At 40.1% G+C, this 14,712-nt stretch overlaps 1 protein-coding gene across 1 annotated transcript in view; it reads left to right on the plus strand.

Moving 5' to 3' along the window:
- The window catches only part of LOC104994195 (chromosome unknown open reading frame, human C14orf37), a 132,844-nt gene that overhangs the window by 108,697 nt on the left and 9,435 nt on the right, over positions 1-14,712 (plus strand). The gene's annotated exons all lie outside the window — the stretch shown is intronic.

A 14,712-nucleotide genomic window follows, 5' to 3' on the forward strand; every position in this document is an offset into this window, starting at 1 on the left:
TTAATCTATCGGAGACTGCATTACCATTTTGGAAGCAACTTTCATAGAGTTAAGATGTTCATAGTAGCTGCACTTCACTCCCAGATCTATTGCAGATGTCTCTGTGTGAACATAAAACCTCACACAAATCTTGGAAACTATTTCCCCATAACATTGGACCACAGAGAAAGTGGATGCCGTTTGTTTAGGTTCTCTTTCTGCACATTTGTTACTTGCTGCAGTGTGGATGGCCTTTAGACTTCTATATTAAGAAGAAGATAAACTTATCATTAATAATGTAGATGCTTATATTGCCAATTAAACAAAAGGTCTCTGGCTGTTTCTTCATAGGAAACTCGTAAATGGGTTCCAGGTTTGTTTGTTGCTGGGTAGAAACAAATCCATTTTGGTTGATGGCTAATTCAGGGCCATGCGTGGTTAGGCAACTCATAAAAAGTGTTTGTATGGAAATGAGTCTCAGATAATCAGATTTTATTTCTAGTGTCTAATTGATGCTCAGAGCTTTGGGATTTAATTATGTCGGTTGAAAAAATGTGAGTCAATTTCTCTTCCTCCCTTTTAAACATAGCTGCAGACTTAACTTTAATTCATAAATATACAAGGCATTATAAATAGATGTTTTCTGACCCAGTACCTGGTACCATTAGATATTCAGTAAACGTTGACTTCTTCTCCTAATTGAATGAAAGCATATTAATAAAAAACCTACCCAAGATTTTGCTTCTGGTTCTTCTGCTTCTGGTGTAGCAGTTGACTTGGTACAATTTGTGATTACTCCAGAGAAGTAAATAATTTAAGTGGGAAATTGTTTTAATGAGAGGAGACTTATGTCTTCTAGTCATCCAGGCAGCCTGGCTTGATTGTCATGTTGGGTGTTTGCTGTAGTAGGAAGTGTGGCAGGTGGGTCTCCTGTGGGATCTGAGACCCGATGAGTGGAGTGTGTGCAGATGGAATATGAGTTCTGCCTTTTCCCTTCCCTGTGGCACCCACCCAGCTTCAAAGAGGACCTGCATAGCTTCTTTGCCTCATCTTCCATCACTTAGTGTGTCTTTTTTCTTTCACTCAGTTTAATGTCTTCAGAATTCATCTATGTTGCAGCAAGTATCAGTATTCATTTCTTTTTACAGCGGAGTAATATTGCATTGTATCATTAAACCACACTATGCATTCACCAGTTGAGGTATATTTGAATTGTTTCCACATTTGGCTACTTTGAATAGTGCTGTTATGAACATTAGTGCTGTTATGGACAAATATTTGTTTGAGGGGCTGTTTTCAATTCTTTTGGATATCTATGTATAAGAATGGAACTATTGAGTCATATGGTAATTTATGTTGAATTTGTTGAGGAACGGCTAAATTGTTTTACACAGTAGCTTTATACTTTCCATTTCTACCAGCAGCGTGAGGTTCCAGTTTCTCCACATCCTTGCCAACACTGTTATTCTCTGTTTTATTTTTTGTTTTGCTTTCAGTATGCCTTCCTAGTGGGTATGAAGTGGTGTCTCACTGTGACTTTGGTTTGCATTCCCTAATAACTAAGGATGTTCAGTACCTTTTCCTATGCTTTTTGACCATTGGTGTACATGCTACAGTCTGGACAAACCTTGAAACATTAAGCTAAGTGAAAGAAGCCAGACACAAAAGGTCACATATGGTATGCTTCCATTTATATGAAATATCCAGAATATGTAAGTCCATAAACACAGGAAGCAGATTAGTAGTTGCCAGGGGTTTGGGGGAGGGAAGAAGGGAGAATGACTGCTTATTGGGTATAGGGTTTCCTTTGGGTTGATAAAACACATTTTAGGATGAGGTTATGGTTATAAAACACTGGGAATGTGCTAAATGTCACTTAATTGTATACTTTCAAATGGTCAATTGTAGGTTTTGTGAATTCTTGCTGTTGTTGGTCAGTCACTAAGTTGTGTCCAACTCTTTGCGATCCCATGGACTGCAGCACACCAGGCTTCCCTGTCCTTTAGTATCTCTTGGAGCTTGCTCAGATTCATGTCCATTGAGTCAGTGATGCCATCTAACCATCTCATCCTCTGCTGCTGCCTTCTTCTGCCTTCAATCTTTCCCAGCATCAGGGTCTTTTCCAGTGAGTCGGCTCTTCACATCAGGTGGCCAAAGTATTGGAGCCTCAGCTTCAGCATCAGTCCTTCCAGTGAATATTCAGGATTGATTTCCTTTAGGATTGATGATTTGTGAATTCTGCCTCAATAAATAAAAAAGCGAAAACACGTGGTTAGAAGTCAAGTCTGGATTTCAAGCTCTAGCAGTGTGGTGGACTGCATATGGATTTCCGTCTCCTGTTACAAACTGAGAAATTTTGCATGAATCAAAACAAAGTGTAAAATATACAGCTTGAGGCTGGGGCAGGAGCCGAGAGAGACGTGAGAGCTCCAGGCCTGCCTTCATCATGCAAGACCCCACAACTCAGAAACGAACGCACACCGCTGTTCTGGGTGGGCGAAGCCCCTGGTACGCTCAGCACAGGCAAACAGAAACTGCTCACCTGTAGGGACATTTCCGCAGTGCAGGCTGCCCAAGACTCCTGGGGAAACAGCATCCACTGAAATACCCGTTCCCATGAGAAACTACAGATCACACCAGGAGACATCTCAGCATGAGGTGAAAGTAAGCAGGCGTGACAGACAGGACGGTTAGCATCTCAAGAACTTGGCGAAACAGAAGTATGTTTGAAATGATTAAAGAATAAGGATATTGAGATTGGTTCCACTGCTTTAATAAAATGTTTCCCCATTTAATAAAATGTTAAACAACTGCTCCAAAGGAGTGTATGCAAAGTTTGCTTAAGGGATTTCAGAGGGGAAGGGATTTCAGAGGGGAAAGATGGAAGTTGTTCTCCTGCCGGCCTGTAGTGATCTGGCAAGGCAGTTTGGTTTTTTTCCTAAGGATCAAGAGCTCAGGGGAACTTTCTTTTTGAGTAATCCATTTAGATGGCAGAAAAGCTTGCCTTTGAGTGTATTAACTGCAATGCTGAGGTGCTCTTAGCCAAAGATTTGCCTCCATTTCTCTTGAGAGTACACCTTGATATTTGCCCATTATTGTGAGAAGTGTCATGTTAGGAACTGGTAAATGGAATTTTTGAAAACAAACCCTGAAGCTGCCTTGAAAACCACTTTATTCCTCATTCAGTGCTCCACTTCTAATTGATTTCATCTATTGGTTGAGCCATGGCACTAGAAAAGTAGAAGCTTCATGATGACCAAGTAGAGTCATGTCAGAAAGTTTAGATAAGGGTCATCAGCAAACATCAGACTTCAGAGTTACCTGGTCACTAAGCCAGCCTTCCCTTGGTCTCGTCCTATGATCAAGCCATGGCTTTTTATAGGTAGAAGTCCCAACATTTATATGAAGGAGAGGAGAGCGTGGGGATCTTGCTTTGAAACTGAGGCAATCTGTCGCATAACGCTGAGGGAGCACACACGTAACTACAGACGTAGGCCTGATGGTTTTTCTGGTTGCCACAGCCTCACCTGCATCTTGAGATGGCAGATGTTAGTTTCAGTGTATCTGGCCAGCAACGCACACAAGCAAATGTTAGTTTCAATGCATCTGGCCAGCAACACACACAAACTTGACTTTGCACTGGAAACTGAAGTTTCTATTAAAAATAAAGTATGCAGACCAAGCTCTTCTTTTTCACCAAGGGATTGAAAATCAGGTACGTAGAAATGTGAAGAGAGAACTGTAAGAGTGAGTCAGGGAAAATTTCAGGTCAACTGAGTGTGGCCTTGATGCTTCCTAGTGGTAAAACCATAGATCAGAAACCTTGGTGTCAGAAGGATTTTCAAGGGTGTCTTAGGCAAAGTAAAGTGGTTTTTTCCCCCCCTTGCCAGTCTGGTGAACAGGAGGGACATGGACAAGTTGTATGTTCCCTTGATGAGCAGTGTTGTATATCATGCTTCCCTTTTGGGGAAGAGAAAGAACATACATGGAGGAATAGTTTCTTCTTCATTAATGCACCATATCCTTCTGTGTGGTAGAAGTTCATAACAACCTTCTCGTCATACAGTCATACATACAGCTTATGGTTTTTCAGTATGGTTATCATTAATAAATGATCCCAAGAAGATGTGTAGTTGATTACAAGATGTTTCCTTGGTAGCTTCCCAGTAGGTATCTAGTGTCATTCCTAACTTTGCTATCAGCTACTGACATCTGTAATGTTACTTGAAAGTAGAGATTAGGGTATCTGGGCTCTTTGTACCCTTCTCTGTAAATATCAGGGCAGAGGCTTCAGAATTAATTGCTTCTTAGATGCACGATTACTGCTCACTTAGCCCTAAGCAAAGAAGTAGGTCATTCTATTCATCAGAATCTTAACTGTTCTGTAATTATGTGAGGAGCAAATAATTATAGATAGGGTTTCTGTGTGATTTTAAAGCAGGTGAATTTAGCATCATTAGAGAGTAATCTGTAGCTGGAAAAACTTAAGGTTCTTAAAAAAAACATGCATACAACATTTAAACCTTGGTACATTTTATTATTCTCAAATGTGTTATATAAGTTGGAAAAAAGCTTTGTCTGTTTCTTGGGCTGGAAAAGGCACTTTTGATTAAATAACAAGAAAGAAAAAGAGCTAGTCTCCATTTATTTCTTGACATTACAGAAACACTGTAATTGAAATTTAGTTATATATGCTTTGAACAAAGGACTGTGTTCTGATGTTTCATTTTTTATAGGTGGAACATACATTTCTCTTTTCATTGATTAAGATAAAAATCAGGTTTCAAACTTTACTGAAAAATGTAAATGATGTTGAAAATTTGATTATTAAAGAGAGATCTGATTTATAACCTTTTCAAAATTGAATGTGAGCTACGTGGAATTGGCTGTGAAATACACCTTGCACAATGCTGTATGGAAAGGGTATGTTTTTAAAATTTAAGTAGCCTGAAGTCTTTGATTAGAATTCATTTAGATAAATGAAGATGGTTTTTGCTCTGAACTTGGCCAGCTTGCTTGTCTTTCTTGCTTTTTTACTTCTGTTCTTTTCCAGAGAGTTTGTTTTAATACACAAAATGAATAAAATTAGTATGCCAAAGTGCAGGCCTGCCTGTATGGTTGGCAGAATTAGACAAGTGTCTCAGTTTGCATTCTCGCTAAAAGCAAGATGGTGCTAGGAGTTTATTTGGGACGTGACCACATGAAGCATGGTGAGGGAGTGTGGAAGTAAGACGGGGAGAGTGGGGAGCCGGTGCAAAGGGGCAAGCTCGTGAGTGGACTGTTGCTGGGGTTCCTTCTTGCTGGAGATTCTCTGAGGAGCTGTGTGGGACATACCTCAGGGATGAGGAAAAGGAAGGAATCTCCCCGATGTGGTAGGCAGAATGATGTTTCTTCCAAAGAGGTCCACATCCTAAGCCCTGGCACCTGTGAATATGTGACTTTACACAGAAAACTTTGCAGATACGAGGGAGTTAAGGACCTGGAGAGGGAGAGGTTATCACAGGGTCCTTCTAAGAGAGAAGTAGGAGGGTCAGAGTCAGAGAAGAAATATGACATAGGAAGCAGAGCTTAGAGAAAGAGAGAAATTTGAAGTGCTGTGCTATTGGCTTTGAAGATAGAAGTAGAGGCCATGAGCTGAGGGATGCAGACAGCCGCCAGGAGCTGGAAAAGGCAAGAAACATGTTCTTCCCTGGAGCTTCCAGAAGGAACCAGCCCTGCTGACATCTTGATTTTAGCCCATGAGACTGATTTTGGACTCCTGCCCTCTAGAAATGTGAGAGCAGAAATTTGTGTTGTTTTAAGCCATTAAATTTGGGGTAGCAGCAATAGGAAACTAATATACCCACCAAATAGCAGGCCTTGTTGATTGAGGATGGCCTCTAGGGCAGTATTTCCTTGGTGCTTCTAGCCAGCTGCATACAACCTCCTATGATGGATGGACAACCTCAGGCAGAGAGAGCCTGCACAGGGTGGCAGCAACTCTGCAGGGCAACCTCTGCATAGGCCAGGGCACCAGTGGGCTTGGCTGTACCTGGACAAAGGATTTGATGAATAGAATGTGAAAACATCCTCATGAACACTTGGAAATAGTTATGCTGGGTTGTTTCATATCAACAGTCCAGGTTTCTGAGCCCCTCTGACCATTTCTCTGCTGTCTCTTCTCTTCCCATTCTCTTCTGATGGCCTTTAAATATTGGGGTTCCTAGGCATTATGATCTTGGTCTTGTCCAGTCTTACTCTGGGATGGCTAATTGTATGTGTCAACCTGCCTGGGCCAACTTGACTGGCCAAAAGCTGTCGAGACACTTTTTTTCCAGGTGTACTTGGAAGAGTGTTTTTGGATGAGATGAACACTTGGTAGATGGAGTAAAGTAGATTGCCTTTCCTAATGTGAGTGGCCCTCATCCAAACAGCTGAAGGCCTGACTAGAATAGGAAGGTTGACTCTCTTCTGAATGAGAGAGAGTTCCCCCTGCCTGACTGCTTTCAAGCTGGAGCATTGGTTTTTTCCCTATCTTTGGACTTGAACTGAAATATCAGCTTTCCTGGGTCTCTCGTTTGCCAATTCACCCTGCGGACCTTGGATTTGTCAACTTCCATAATTGCATGAACCAATTCCTTATGATATATCCCTTTATATATATAAGTGTGTGTGTGTGTGTGTGTGTGTGTGTGTGACATTTATGTATATAAAACATGTCTCTAAGCATAAGTTTATATACATACATCTATCTATATATATATATATATCATAATGGTTTTGTTTTTCTGGAGAGCCCTGTCTAATATACACTCTGTACTCCAGGGTGATTTTCTCTGCTCTTAGCTTCAGCTTCTATCAATAGACTGGTCAAACCCAAACCTCAGTCTTTAGCCTGGGTTTCTCCATATCCACATTTTAAACTGCCAATAGAGACAGCCCCATGGATACTGTGTAGATACTTTAAACTCCACATGTTCATAGTAAAACTCATTGTCATTCCCCTAGGAATCTGCTCCTGCTTTCTGAATTCTTTTTGCACCACATCTCCATGTACTCTGATCCCATCCTCAATATCCTCAGCACTGCTCATTATGAGTTTTAAACCTTCAGGATTTCTGCCATTTAGTGCTGTTGTTTCCCAGTGGAGGGCACACAGGGCTGGCACACAGGGCTGGCACCCAGGGCTGAGGTGGAAAAATGCCGTAGCTGGGAAGGAACTAGGAGATCGTATTCTCATATAAACACACACACAGGGCAGGTGGAGGGAGAGAAAAAGACAGACATATACAGAGAGCAACAGAGCCATTCAGACATGCAGAGCCTGATGGAGAGAGGAAAAAGGCGGGGGTCGGGGGAGAGGGAAACACAGACTACAGTTTTATATAAAGAGATAGAGAGTGGGAGACAGACCCATGTAGAGGCAGAGAGGGAACGTTTATCAGAGAGAGGAAACAGGGAAGAGAATGTTAGAGAAAGAAGGAGTCAGAATAACAGAAGTGACCTGATACACACCGTTCCCTAGAATTTGAAAAAGCCCCACTGTGTCTCCTGATACGGTTATCCTGGCCCACCTGCCCACATCCCTTCCCAGAACAACCCACTGGCCTACTGGATAGGCGTATGCTTTACAGCCATAGGGTTCAAATTGCAGCTCAACCACTTTTTAGCTACATGACTTTAAGCACTTTATTTAAGCTTCATTTTCTTCATCTGTAAAATGAAGGTAGTAATACCCACCTTGCAAGCTTTTTGTTAGATGCCCAACAAATAATTATTAGTTCAGCCAAATCATGATATCATCTGGCTCCCTTTATTGAAAGGGAATTTGTATGTGTCTGGGATAAATATAGCTAATAAAACATTATTATCAGCCATAAAGGAAAATTAAGAATACCCTTCTAAGCAGTATGGGAGACTTTTCAGCTACAGTCTATTAAAAACCAGCCATACTTACAATTGACAAGATGCATGGAAATGTTTTTTAATCTGCAGTTTCTTTTTTATCCTCTCTGTCTTCCCTTTTTACAAACTACTATACAGCTGTGCTCATTTCACATGCTGCTAGGAAGGTTATGCTCAAAATCCTTCAAGCTAGGCTTCAGCAGTTTTTGAACCGAGAACTTCCATATGTATAAGTGGAGGTTAGAAAAGGCTGAGGAACCAGAGATCAAATTGCCAACATTCACTGAATCATAGAGAGAGCAAGGGAATTCCAGAAAGACATCTACTTCTGCTTCGTTGACTACGCTAAAGCCTTCGACTCTGTGGATCACAACAAACTGTGGGAAATTCTTAAAGAGATGGAAATACAAGACCACCTTACCTATCTCATGAGAAACTTGTATGCAGGTCAAGATGTGACAGTTAGAACTTTACTTGAAACAACAGACTGGTTCAAAATTGGGAAAGGAGTACCTCAGCGCTGTATATTGTCTCCCTGTTTATTTAACTTCTATGCAGAGTACATCATATGAAATGCTGGACTGGATGAATCACAAACTGGAATCAAAATTGCTGGGAGAAATAGTAACAACCTCAGATAATGCAAATGATACCACTCTAGTGGCAGAAAGTAAAGATGAACTAAAGAGTCTCTTGATAAGAGTGAAAGAGGAGAGTGAAAAAGCTGGCTTAGAACTCAACATTCAAAAAAAACTAAGATCATGGCATCTGGTCCCATTACTTCACGGCAAGTAGATGGGGAAACAATGGAAACAGTGACAGACTTTATTTTCTTGGGCTCCAAAATCACTGTGGATGGTGACTGCAGCCATGCAATTAAAAGACACTTGCTGCTTGGAAGGAAAGCTATGACAAACCTAGACAGAGTATTAAAAAGCAAAGACATCACTTTGCCAACAAAGGTCTGTATAGTCAGAGCTGTGGTTTTTCCAGTAATCATGTATGGATGTGAGAGTTGGACCCTAAAAAAGGCTGAGCGCTGAAGAACTGATGCCTTTGAATTGTGGCGCTGGAGAAGACTCTTGAGAGTTTCTTGGATTGCAAGGAGATCAAACCAATCAGTCCTGAAGGAAATCAACCCTGAATATTCATTGGAAGAACTGATACTAAAACTGAAGCTCCAATACTTTGGCCACCTGATGCGGAGAGCCGACTCGCTGCAAAGGACCCTGATGCTGGGAAAGATTGAAGGCCAAAGAAGAAGGGGGTAGCAGAGGATGAGATGGTTAGATAGCATCACCAACTCGATGAACATGAATCTGAACAAACTCTGGAAGATAGAACAGGATAAAGAACCCTGGCATGCTGCAATCCATGGGGTTGCATGGAGTTGGACACAAGTTAGTAACTGAACAAGCTAGGAGAGGGCAAATTGTTGTTCCTGGAATACCTGTATGCAGGAGGGCTCTGGTGAGTGTGATGGAGAACTTGGTTTTAATAATCATAGTCTACTTTTTTTGCTTTTCATTAGACCTTCCCCTGCATCTGGTTGTTTCCTTACAGAAGGAGATCACAGGCCTAATTATATTGCTATATTTTTGTTCTTTCATTCAGTGAATTTTCAAGAAACAGAATCAGTAGGATGATAATGAATCTGTAGCTATGGGCTGAGGAATTAACCAAGTGGAAGGGCCTCACCTTCTGCTCCCCACTATCAGCAATCTAGTGCTAACCTCCATTTGCAAAGGTTTACAAAATTTTGTAGAGCCTTTGGGGGTAAAATATGTTTTTTTTTTAAATTTTAAATATACTAAAAGATTAGAAATAATTTGGAAAGTCTTAAAAGTATAGAAAACAAAAAATCATCCTTAATTCTACAACTCATTGATGACTTCAGTTAACCTTTGAAGTACATCATTTCAATTATACATATAAAATTTTTTTTCTCATAACATTTTTATCCACAACTGAGTTTACATTATACATATGCTATTTTTTCATTTGCAATATATAATGGGAACAACACCATACCATTAAGTATTTTTCTTTAAATAATGTTAATTTTGTAGAATATTCACTCTGTGGGCATAGCCTAAAGTTTTGTTTCGTTTTAAGTGTTTAAACCATTCCTTTATTGCTGAATATTGATGCTGTTTCCATGTTCTTCTCTATTATAAATAATGGTGCAGTGAAAAGAATTAAAAAAATTTTATGCATTTCCATGATTAACTATTTAAGGTACATTGCTTCTACAAATGAAACTTCTGAAAGCAAAATTCATACTTTTTAAAAAGCTTTTGATATCAATTGCAACTTCTCCTTGCAGCTCCAAAAAGTCGTGCCAATTCATACCTCTTTCTTCAGTGTGATTTCTCTCTGTTAAAAAACAGCAATTGTTGGTTCTCTTCTTCATAAAGAATCATATTTTCTTTTTATTAAAAATCTTTCCAACATTCTCTCTTCTAGCTTTTGCATTCTCTTATTGATTTCTAAGTTTCAAAGCCATCATTGTGTTAAATTTATTTTACACTGCCTTGAACATTTTGCTGGAAACAGTTTATAGCATCTCCATGAAAGAAAATCATGTTTACTCAAAAGTTGTGAACTCATTTAAAAGCAATATACAATTGCTGAAAAAGGAAAAAGCACTTACTGACCAACACCATGTCAGGGACCTTGGTGGATGCCTGAGAAACACAAGGTGTGATCCGTAGGGGTCTCACCTTCTCAGCTGGAGAAACAGAACCAAGTTCACATACTCTGAAGAGTAATTTTTCTCAACCTTGTTTAGATCCGTGTCCCCTCAAACACCATCTCACTGTCTCTGGTGTCTCACTCACTTCCCAAGAAGAATTTTCCCAACCTTCTTTCTGTAGTTCCTATTATAAACCACATAACTAGACCCATTGAATGTGTTTTTTCAGATTATCTGTGCACATCCCATGCTGATATGACTTCCCTCCCCTAGTGAGGAATTCCTATGTTAAGAATCACTTAAAGTAGGGCTCTGAAATTTAAGAACCCAAGATCTGGACAGTTTGCCAGTGAGACCTGGCTTGATAAAGCTTGAGTTAAAACATTTCTCTTGGCAGTGAATTTCCTACAGTTGGAAAACTTGTGAGTGCCTTGGACCCTGATGCCATCTCTGCCTCTTTTCCCTCTTCTCTAACCTACCTGGGCTGCCATTCACAGGTAGTCAGCTGGCCCCTGCTCACCTCCTCCATGAGGGTCTCACACTAGCAGTCTGCTCCAATCTCTCTTTTGCTAGTTTTTTTAATGTAATATCCAGCTGATTCCCGGATTCCAGACATCTTGCTTCTGAAATAATTGGCTCTCCTGCTCTGTTCCTCACTCTCAGTCCCTACCTTGCTGTTGTCATCCACGTCTTATAGATCTGATGTTCTAACCTGTTTTCACTGGACTTAGGTCCCCATGCCTTCTACTGAAACAGTGTTGACCACAATGCCTGGCCAGTGCACTGTATGTTGTAAGTATTATTGAAGGATTAATGAATTGGAAGCATTCTCTTGCTTGAATTTCACTTTATGTCTTGGGCTTCAGTTCCGTTCAGTTCAGTCGCTCAGTTGTGTCTGACTTTTTGTGACCCTATGGACTGCCAGGCATACCAGGCCTCCCTGTCCATCACCAACTCCCGGAGCTTGCTCAAACTCGTGTCCGTCAAATCGGTGATGCCATCCAACCATCTCATCCTCTGTTGTCCCCTTCTCCTCCTTCCTTCCGTCTTTCCCAGCATCAGGGTCTTCTCCAGTGAGTCAGTTCCAGTGATCTGTGGCTTGGTTCTTGAATTTCCTGCACTTCCTTCCCTTGACCCCTATATTATTCTGATTGAGCACCACCATCTTTGTCTGAATCCCAGTTGAGTCTTCCCTCAGAAGGAGTGGTGAGAGCAGGACAAACCCAAGAGGTCTTCCCAAGGTCCTGCCGTAAGAAATTGAAGCTGGGAACTGAAGGAGATAGAGGAGCCAAAGATATCTCCACATCTTCAACCTGAGAGAGCAGAACAGCGGTGGTATCGCCAAAAGAAATGGGTACATAGGAAGTCTTATTCCTGCAGGTTGTTAGTCAGATGGGGGTTGGAGTTCCAGTGGCTCTTTCCTGCCTGGAAACCATGGTTAGTCTCTTAGTTTTTCTGAGTCTCAGTTTCTTCTCTTCCCTGAGCATCATCTTACCTGACTCTCATATTTATCATTAGTTTGCCAATCAAATGATTCAGTACGTCTGAACATGCTTGGTAAGGAGTAAAGCCGTTAGCTGTCATCACTGTTGTTGGACATGGTATTATTAAAGTCAGATTGTAAGTGGAGACACTAGCTTCTTGGGTAAAATGTGTTTGTGCCAGGGGTCAGAAAGCTGTGACCCCTGGGTCAAATCTGGCCTGCTGCCTGTCCTGATATAGCCCATCAGCAAAGAATGTTTTCCAATTTTTAATTTGGTTGAAAAAAATCAAAAGAAAAATATTTGTGATGCAAGAAGATTATATGAAATTCAAATGTTGGTGTCCATAAATAAAGTGGATTAGAACAGAGCCAGACCCACTTATTTATGTACTATTTTCTATGGCTTGAGGCATCAGCAGAGTCGAGTAGTTGTGACAGAGATTGTATGGCCTGCCAGAGCCTAAAATATTGACTTTTAGTAAGAGCTCAGCAGCCTTGGCCTGCCCATTGCACTCTCCTACCTCTGCTCTCTGACATTGATTCAACTGCAGAATTTCCATTGAGCTTAAAAACTGACAAAGGTGAAGAATAAAAGATAAGGAGAGGCCCCAACAACTGTTTCAGCTGTGGGCAGGACCTTTCAAGGCGGCCTCCAGAGTCAATTATAGGAACATGGAGCAAGCTGCAAAGCCATTAGATGGAGCCATGTGGCCACCAGCTGACCTCATAGTCACGTTCTGCCTCCCTTGCATCCTCCCAAGAATTTCTGAACCTTCTTAATGATCTTCTGGTATGATGTTGAAAAGGGATGGTGGGAGGACATCGGCCTTGTTCCTGCTCTTAGTGGAAAAGCTTCTAGTTTCTAACCATTAAGTATGATGTTAGCTGTAGATGTTACCAAGTTGAGAGTTCCCCTCTATTCCTAGTTTGCTAATTTTATAAAAAATGAGTGCTGGATTTTGTCAAATGCTTTTTCTGTATCTATTGATATGATCATATGATTTTTCTTCATTAGCTTGTTGATGTGATAGATTAATGGATTTCCAAATGGTAAGCCAAACTTGCATATCTGGAATAGATTCTTTGCATACATTTTTGGTTTTGCTAATATTTTGTTGAGAACTTTTGCATTTGTGTTCATGAGAGATACTTGTCTGTAGTTTTAAAGACTATCTGGTTTTGGTTTTAGAATAATGCTGACCTCATATAAAGAATTAGGAAGTTCCCTTCTGCATCTTGTCTTCTGGAAGAGATTGTATAGAATTGGCATAAATTCTTCCTTAAATGTTTTAATTCACCAGTGAACCTATCTGGGACCTGCTGGTGTTCTGGAAGGTTTTTAATTATTGATTCAGTTTCTTTACTAGATATAGGCCTATTCAGTCTTTTTCTTCTTGTGTAGGTTTTTGCAGATGTATTTTTCAAGGAATTACTCCGTTTAACCTAGGTTACCAAACATGTGGACATATGGTTGTTTGTAGTATTTCCTGATTATCCTTCTAATATCCATGGGATCTGTAGTAATGTCCCACTTTTATTTTGGATCTTACAAATTTGTATTTTCTCTTCTTTCAGTTAGCTTGGCTAGAGGCTTATAAATTCTATTGATCTTTTCAAAGAACTATCTTTTTTTTTTTTTAACTGAAGCATAATTGACCTGTAATACTATGTTAATTCCAGGTGCATATTTCTATGTATTACAAAATATTTACTATGGTATGTCTAGTTATCTGTCACCAGACAAAGATATTACAATATTACTGACTGTATATTCCACGTTATACATTTCATCCTCATGACTCATTTATATTGTAACTGGAAGTCTGTACCTGTTACTCTCCATTCAACCCACCACTCCCTCCCTTATGGCAATCACTGTTCCTTCTCTGTATCTGTTTCTATTGTTTTCCTTTTTTCATTTGCTGTTTTTTAGATTCCACGTGTAAGTTAAAATCATACATCATTTTTCTTTCTGACTTATTTCACTTAGCATAATAACCTCTAGGACCATTCATGCTGTTACATTGAAGTCACAAGAGATTTTTCTTTTTATGGCTAGCATTCCACTGTGCATAATATACCACATCTTCATCTGTTCATCTGTTGCTGGACATTCAGGTGGTTTCCATATGTTGCCCACTGTAAGTAATGCTGCAGTGAACATAGGAATGCATGCATCTTTTCTAATTAATGTTTTTGTTTTCTCTGGAAAAAAATACCCAAAGTGGAATTGCTAGATCCTTTTGTAGTTCTGCTTTTGAGGACTCTCCATACTATTTTCCGTAATGCTTGAGCCAATTTGTACCACCAACAGTGCACAGGGGTTTTCTCCACATCCTCACCAACTTGTTATATCCTCCACACTTGTTATTTCTTATCTTTTTGTAATGGCCATTCTGACATGTGTGAGGTGTTCTTTCATTGTGATTCTGAGTTGCATTCCCCTAATGTTGAGTAATGGGGGCTTTTTTATGCTGAGTATCTTTTCCTGTGTCTTGGTCATATGTATCAATATATCTTTGGAAAAATGTCTATTCAGATTCTTGGTGGGATTGTCAGTCCTTTTGGTGTTGAGTTAATGAGTTCTTTGTATATGTTGGATATTAACCCCTTATCTGATATATCATTTGCCAATAAATACCTTTTCCCATTCAAAAAAAAAAAAAAAAAG

Source organism: Bison bison, unplaced genomic scaffold, assembly GCF_000754665.1.
Source record: "Bison bison bison isolate TAMUID 2011002044 unplaced genomic scaffold, Bison_UMD1.0 scf7180017864254, whole genome shotgun sequence".
NCBI lineage: Eukaryota > Metazoa > Chordata > Mammalia > Artiodactyla > Bovidae > Bison > Bison bison.